The following is an 8668-nucleotide window of genomic DNA, read 5'->3' on the forward strand; positions in this document are numbered from 1 at the left end:
CAGTCCAATAACCGACCTTTGGTGTAACACACCTTAGGTCGGATGTACAACCGACCTATGTTGTAACACATGGTAGTTCTATTATAAACGACCTATGGTGTTTTGTAGCACAAGTCAGTTGTACAACCGACTTGTGGTGTTATTGTTATTTATAAATATATATATATATATGCATATTTTAGAGCTCGCAATTTATGTCCTAAAAGATCGCGTTGAATGCCTTTAAATTTTTTTTTACTGATTTCCATATATAGAAAAATTGAATGACAAAAAAGAATACCAACTAAACCAAAAGTGAAAAGAAAATAGGAAAATGCTATCTTCATAATTGTACTAAAATCACATACAAAAAATACACCATAAGAGGTGAGATCTTATTAAAGAAACATGTTAAGTTATAAACATTGATGTCCTACAAATCTCATGACGAATATAACTGGAACAACTACAACTCTACAAGGAGAAAACTCCTATAACATGACGAATAAGCTCAAATCTGGGATGTCGACCAATCCATTTCATAAGATTGTCCTTTGATCTACTGAAGAAGTTATCAGCAGCAATTACCTGAGTAGAAAACAGAAGATGCATAAATCATTATGTTACATAATCATTATGCTTAGTTGCATATTCAATTAGATGTATAAATGAACATAACTCAGTGATCATTATATACATTGGTTGGAGAAACATAAAAATGAAAATATCAAAGCGAGAAAAATGAATATATTTCTAATACTTTAATATAATTTATATATTTAACAAAAGTTTCCTGAGAGAGATATAGAAGAGACGGAGAAAAGCAGAAAAGGCAAAAAAAAACAAAAACTCATATAGATTATATTGAATTTCATTATCACTCAATCCACTAATAAAACAAAAGCAAGGAACACCCACCAATTCAAATTTCCTCTGTACAATTCTATAAATCTTAGCTAATAAATTATCAATCTATTTCTTTTTTTAATACATAACACTAAGTTCATTAAACCATATTACTAATTTTAGCAATTCTAGGTGACATTTGTGAACTGCAAACTTACATTATTAATGCATAAAATCCCCTTTCTTTAATTTCCTCTTAGCAGAAGCTATCAACCAAGATTTAGATTCATAGAATTGTGATGATAAATCTCTATCTGATAAAAGCTAGCCGGTCTTGCTATTTCAGAAAAATAAGATTCTAAGTTATCTATGCACAAATCATTTCACTCTTTAATTCTTAGCATAAGGCATGCAAAACATAGTAAAGAATGATAAGCATATTAACCAAAACAAACCATACACAGTAAGAGTATTTTGCAGAAGTATATGCTTTCAAGAACAATTTTCTTTCTTTATATCTCATTCTTTTAAGATTTTTGTTTCTCCATTATTTATACAAGTTGATTGTCTGATTGAGGTAATATTTCGCAGTTTAATAAACAAACTATACATATGCCCAAAAAAGAAAAATGTATACTTTTGCTCAAGTTTTAAGTCTAAAGTCTAAATTCTGCTATGAAGAAGATAAGCAACAAAAGTCTAAATTCTCATACGCTTTTTATTGCCACCCAAAAATATTTAACATTTCAATCCCAACCAATGTCCAACACACAAAGCATATATGTAGTCATGACATGGAGTCTAGAAAGAGAAAGGCAACAAATAATATTTTAAATATAGCATTGGTAAGAGGAGAAGTAAACAAATAGCTGATATATCAATTACAAAATTTAAAATACTTGATTCTTAATGGGTAAAACTTAATTGTAAAATAATTATACATGAAATGCCTTGAAGATGAAGATGTCTTCTCTGAGTTTCGTAGTACTCTGGGATGCTTAGAACAGAACAGAAAAAAAATAAAGAAAAAAAACCACCCTACCCAAGAATAGAACAAAAACAGTAAGAGTGAGACCAAGAACAAAAGAAGCAAACCGAATTGCACATAATGTAGATAATATTATCTCACGTCATGTAATCACAGTATGCAAAAACAAAGATCAAGCATATGTGATCAACCAATAAGATACCAATCCCAATTCTAATACTAAACAAATGTCCAAATAAAAGCACATACACACATAATATATATACATATATAAACATATCCATAATTCCTGAACAAAAATCTCATCACGTTTCATCACAAAACTTTAAACTATTCTTGGTAATTACTCAAACATGAATGCAAACCTACACAAAGCAATGCATTCCCAATAATATCCTTCTAGGTTAGTAATCTTAAGAGTACATTTCAACATTTTACATATTCATTCTACAAAATTTGAATCTCAATACATAGTATCTAATAATCTCACAAAACAATTATCATTTAATCTCAATGAAAAATAAGATCAATTCAATAAAATCGAAACCTGTCGCTGACCAAATCTGTACGATAGCCCAGCACCAATACTTCTCACGCGAACGGTCTTTGAAGACGTTGTAACCCCTCCTCTGTGAAGACTACCGAGAAAACCCAAAAACAAATAGAAAATCTAGAAAAAAATCCCTATATATATTACCTGATATAGAAAGAAGGAGGTCCAACCAGGGGTTCATTAGGAGGCGACGACAATAACGACTAAAGTTGACCACCCATGGCACCCCTTCGCACCACCATCTGTAGCCTGCACAACCCAGTCGCGAGTCAATTGCAGAACAAAGCGAAAGAGACAGTGAGAGGGAGAGAGAGAAAAATATTTTTACCTACACCGTCTAGTCTCCGGGCCTGCGTCGTCGAGCCTCTCGCAGTCCCGTTGAGCCTCTGTCAACCCCGTAGACCTCCGCCATTGTCGAAGCCTCGTATAGAGGGAGATCGAGAAAGTGAGAGTAAGAGAGTGATAGTGAGAGGGTGACAGAGAGGGAGTGAGCGAGGGAGATTGAGCGAGGTATGAGAAGGGGGTGCGGCTGATTGAGAGGGGTGACAGTAAGGGTCTGATTGGTTCGCGATTAGAAAACTATATTTTTTAAAAGTGGGATTCTGAAATAAAAATATGAATTTAGTGACTAAAAACATGTTTTCTAAAAATGTGATTGGTTCAATGTCAGTAAACTGTTTGTTTTAAAAAATTGAATATTTGATTGGTATTAAATTTGAAAATATAATAGAAACTGAATACGTGATTGGTTCAACTAAATCTAAATATTATTTTAATTTTATATATTTTATATACATAGGTTGTATAATATTAAATTTTGATTTATCAATAGATTTAATTAAGTAAAATTTAATAATAGTGCATTGGTTAAATTCATAACAATATTGTATTGTTATTAATTTTGATTTTTTTGTAAAAGTAAAGTAATAGTGCATGAATCTAACACAACCCATCATCCATGCTCCATATATCTCTTTTATATAAAAAAAAGTGTGTAGATAACGGAAATTCCTGGTTTTAACGATTTTTTATTTTTTTCTGTTAACTTTAACAAAATATTATTATATTTAACAGTAGATTATAAAAATGACTTAAACTTAAATAAATTAAATAATTAATTAATTAAATAAATTAAAATAGAATATTTCTGAAATATTTTACAATGATAATTATTTAAAAATAATAAAACCATACATTTTATAACTTAACTAAAATTTAATTAATCATAAACTTAATAGTATATCAAACATATAATATATAATCTTTTATTATTACTATCAAATTAAAAAACTAGAACAAACATAAACTTAAATAAAAATAAATTCATTAATTAATTAAAATCGGATATTTTCAAGATATTGTATAATAATTTAAATAATTAAATCATATTTATTTAAAAATAATAAAGGCATACATCATTTTTTTTTCTTATAAATTTGTGTGATAGTTTGTTTTTTATCAAGTAATTTGAGTTCTTTTTCTTTATCAAATTCACCAAAGGACATTGTGAGATACATTATAAACTAAAAATAGTTGATGCATGTATACTATTGTCTACACTATGATTTTTTCTATTCCAATTTTATTTCTATTAAATATTATTGTATTATATATATATATGCCATGTATTCATGTAAATATATATTTGTGTTAATGTTGTGTTTATATATCATATATGTAAATATTATTTATATAAATATTTATATATAGTATAGAACTATAATTCATTCTATTATATATATTTTAAAAGAAATTAATGGACCATTTTTTATTAAAATTATATGCAGTATTTACAACTTTAAAACTAAACAAAACGTGCATTGCACGTTGCTTCTACCTAGTAAAACTAAAAACATCAATATATTCAATCAAACAATATATAATAATCATTTCGAAAACAACATTAATAATAATAATAATAATTTAAAGAAAGGAATAGGATAATACCAAGTGAACTGGAGTTGGGCTCTGTTCCTTTGGGTGCTGCCGAGAGAGAGATACGAGAGGAGAGGGGATATTGTTTTTAGAGTTTTGGAGAATAACTTAGAAAACATGATTTTATCGTTTTCAATTTTACAACACAAAATTTAGATATTGTTTTGGATTTGGTTTCTAAAAACAAGCTACCAATCACGTATTCTTGTGGGACCCACAAATTTTAAGTTTTCAAAATCATAAAAAAATGTATTTGAATACCCTACCAATCAGGCCCTAAGAGATGGAAAGGGGTGAGTTTAGGGATAGGTTAATATTTCGGCTTTTTTCTTCTTTCAAATTCAGATTTTTTTTAATATATATATATATATATTTAGATAGTTTCACTCTCACAAATAAATTATATATATTTATTATTAAAATAATTTTATTTGAAACAATTATTAAAATAATTTATATATGTATAGAAAATATAATTAAGTAAATAACATGATAGGTCGGTTGTACAACCGACTTACTAAGTAGCATGGGAGGTCGGTTATACAACCAACCTATCATGTCATTTAGAAAATTAATATTGAAAATAGAGATATAATTTTCTTAAGTTTTTTTTATTATTCAAATTGTAAATATTATATACATTTTATTAAATTCTTTTCATTTTTATTAAATATAAACATAAAATATTTTTTTTAAACTTATTTTTATTCATATATTTATTAAACTTAAACAAATTACAATGTAATATTATATTTAACAAAATACAATATAAGGTAATTAATAAATAATAATAATTAGTATACTTTAAAAAAACATATCAAGAATATAGCATGGTAGGTCGGTTTATAAAACCGACCTATTAACTAGCATGGTAGGTCGGTTCTACAACCGACTTACCATGTCATTTAGAAAATTAATATTGAAAATTGAGATATAATTTTCTTAAGTTTTTTTTATTATTTGAATTGTAAATATTATATACATTTTATTAAATTCTTTTCATTTTTATTAAATATAAACATAAAATATATATTTTTTAAACTTATTTTTATTAATATATTTATTAAACTTAAAAAAATTACAATGTAATTTTTTTTTGAAAGGATTACAATGTAATATTATATTTTTAAAAAAAATAAAATATAAGGTAATTAATAAATAATAATTAGCATACTTAAAAAAAATATCAATAAAATAGCATGGTAGGTCGGTTTACCTACTAAGTTAAATAATAGATCGGTTCTACAACCGACCTACCATGTCATTTAGAAAATTAATATTGAAATATAGATCTAATTAATTTTTCTTAAGTTTTTTTTTCGAATTGTAAATAATATTATATACATTTTATCAAAATTGTTTTCATTTTTATTAAATATAAACATAATATATATTAAACTTATTTTTATTCATATATTTATTAAACTTAAACAAATTACAATGTAATTTTTTTTGAAATGATTAGTGTAATATTATATTTTTAAAAAAAATACAATATAAGGTAATTAATAAATAATAATTAATATACTTTTAAAAAATATATATCAAGAAAATAGCATGGTAGGTCGGTTTATAAAACCGACCTACTAAGTAGCATGGTAGGTCGGTTCTACAACCGACTTACTAAGTTGCATAATAGGTCGGTTGTAGAACCGACCTACCATGTCATTTAGAAAATTAATATTAAAATATAGATCTAAATAATTTTCCTTAAGTTTTTTTTCAAATTGTAAATAATATTATATACATTTTATTAAATTTTTTCATTTTTATTAAATATAAACATAATATATATATATTTTAAACTTATTTTTATTAATATATTTATTAAACTTAAACAAAGTACAATGTATTATTTTTTTTAAAAAAATATTAATAAGGTAATAATAAATAATTAATATACTTTAAAAATATATTATAAAGTAAATAGCATGGTAGGTCGGTTCTATGTATACCGACCTACCATACTTATCTTTGACTCACATGGAGAGTCGGTTCTGTGTACACCGACCTAGCATGTCTTTGACAAGCAGGATAGGTCGGTTTGCGGGAAAACGACCTACCATGTATGCATGGTAGGTCGGTTCCTTAAAAACTGACATGCCATGCTTCTCTTTGACTAACATGATAGGTCGGTTCCCTGAGTGCCGACTTATGAACATATATTAAGTCGGTTTCTGCAGAACCGACCTACCATGACCGATGCCTGATGTCCAGATTGTAATAGTAGTATTTGCTCATTACGTGTGTTGTTTTGCTATATTATCATTTTTTATATATCTTTATTACGAGCAGTGTTGTTCGAACATGTTTTGGTCAAGGCAAGTGACCGAGGACCTTAAGCTCCTCAATCACTTGGGGGGCATATAAGGTATCTAGTAAGCAAAGCATATCGACAAGTATATGTAAACACACGAGCAAAATAAAGTGAAAGCATGCTACGGTACTTAGAGTATTTTTTCAAAATTTTGTTTAAATTTTGTTAAATCAAACCAAAGTGTTATGTTAAGTTCGGTCATGCAAACAAGATGTTGTAATATATTGCAAGTATTATAATATCTAAATATTAAAAGATAATTGTTTTACACCGCGAGCAGTTACTGCTTGGATGTAATTCTCTGTTTAAAAGAAAAAGTTGCCTGTGCAGGATAAAATATATTGTATTGACACTACGAACCGAGGTCTATGTGTCCCAAGTTATAAATTTAAATAAAAACAGAAGAAATTATGAAGCAGGAGGATCTTGAGGAATTTTCTGGTCGACAGAGGCCCAACTTCCTCGCCTACGCCATCGATGCTCGTAGCCAAAGAGATTTCGGGGGATGCTGGAACTTTCGCTCTCTCCTCCTATTCAAGGTGAGCCAGACACCTGTTAAGCTCAAACTGCCTCATACTGTATGGTAGATAGCTAAAGTCTGCCCCGTGGTTATTCTTCCAGAACATATAGAAGCATTTAAAAGTGGCTCCCTTGTATTTCTCCAGGTTACTGGCATTGGTCTCCTCGAGCTCTTTGATGAGTTCCTCCAACCCCTCGGTCTCATTTCTGCTGATGACCAGATCATCTTAAAGCTTAGAGGCTTCCATGAAATTAAGCAAAGAAGCCTCCTTGTACTTCTCTTTAGTTTCAATGGCTTTGGTCAGGGCAGTCTGGTGTTGTTTTAGCTCTTCGCCCAGCTTGGCCTTCTGTTTGAGCAGTAGCGCAAGCAAGTCGTCGTCGATCGGCCTCTCACCTGCCCACGGCTCATGCATGAAAATCTGTGAATAGAGAAGGGGAGATGAGAATCTACGGCCAATAGACCAAGAAAGTGGAAAAGTTGGAATAATGTTACTCGTGTATAAAAATTAAACTTTTATACGACCAGCAGCATTCTAACGTAAACACTAAATAGTATGCGAACAGCTTGGAAAACGGATTAAAAAGAAGAAGTGAAAAGATTTTCAGAAAAAACTCTCAACTCTGAGAAAGGGCAAGAAAAATCCAATTTTTTCTAAATGCCTAAAAATTGAATTTTTACTTCGATTTTACGCCCTAAATCAATAATCCTAACTCTTAAGCTAATTCCTAAGCCTCATTTAGTGTTTTTTCCTTATCCTATCATGTTGATATCTACATGCCCGACTGCCCCAAATCATTTTTTCAAGAACATTCAGAAACTTCGAATCCAAAGCAAACCAGAGAACTAAAAAGATAGTTATTGCATGGCATCTCAGAGATGAAGAAGTTCAAGAAACTTACTTGGACAAAGATTGATGCAAATTTATGAGACGTTGAGTCGAGTGGCTGGACAGAACTCCGTTGATCGCCGAAATCGTCTGAGTTTTCTGGGTTCTTTATGCTCCGTTCTTTAGCGTTCTTGAGGAAAGATGAAAAGTAAAAAGTAAAAAGTGAGGTATTTATATTGGTCGAGGCACGGTTACTGAGGTAATGATGGGGGGTGATTTTTTGAGGCATGGAAAAGTGTGATAGCCATAAAACCACTTTTTGGGAAACTACCATGACATGATTGGTTGCCTTTTTTCGAGAAGACATTGATGGCTCTGACAGATTTGACAAGTCACACGGAAGGTCGTTTGCTTAAGTTTACTTTATGCTGGTCGCAGTAAAATAAACTTGGGGGGCAAATGTTTACCCAAAAACGGACTGCCTGATGACGTGGCAGGATTGGTCTACACGTGGGAGGCACGTAGCTATTTTAAGTATGCGTATCCTGCTCAGTCATCGACCAGAAGATTACTGGTTTATCAAACATCATACTTATGTGCGACCAGCCTAGTCGCATATATTCATTTAATTCCTTTAGATGTGGAATCTTATAATTATGCATTAATTGTATTTTTTTTTATTTATCTAGATACGCAAGTCTTAA

At 29.6% G+C, this 8668-nt stretch overlaps 1 long non-coding RNA gene across 1 annotated transcript; it reads right to left on the reverse strand.

The window, feature by feature from the left end:
• Positions 1–295: 295 nt before the first annotated feature.
• Positions 296–2648, reverse strand: LOC133828059 (uncharacterized). Its single transcript, XR_009890709.1, has 3 exons — positions 2511–2648; positions 2361–2437; positions 296–1162 (listed from the first exon to the last, which is right to left on the reverse strand). It is a non-coding gene; the product is annotated as an uncharacterized LOC133828059 (long non-coding RNA).
• Positions 2649–8668: the final 6020 nt, after the last annotated feature.

Source organism: Humulus lupulus, chromosome 1 (assembly GCF_963169125.1).
Source record: "Humulus lupulus chromosome 1, drHumLupu1.1, whole genome shotgun sequence".
NCBI lineage: Eukaryota > Viridiplantae > Streptophyta > Magnoliopsida > Rosales > Cannabaceae > Humulus > Humulus lupulus.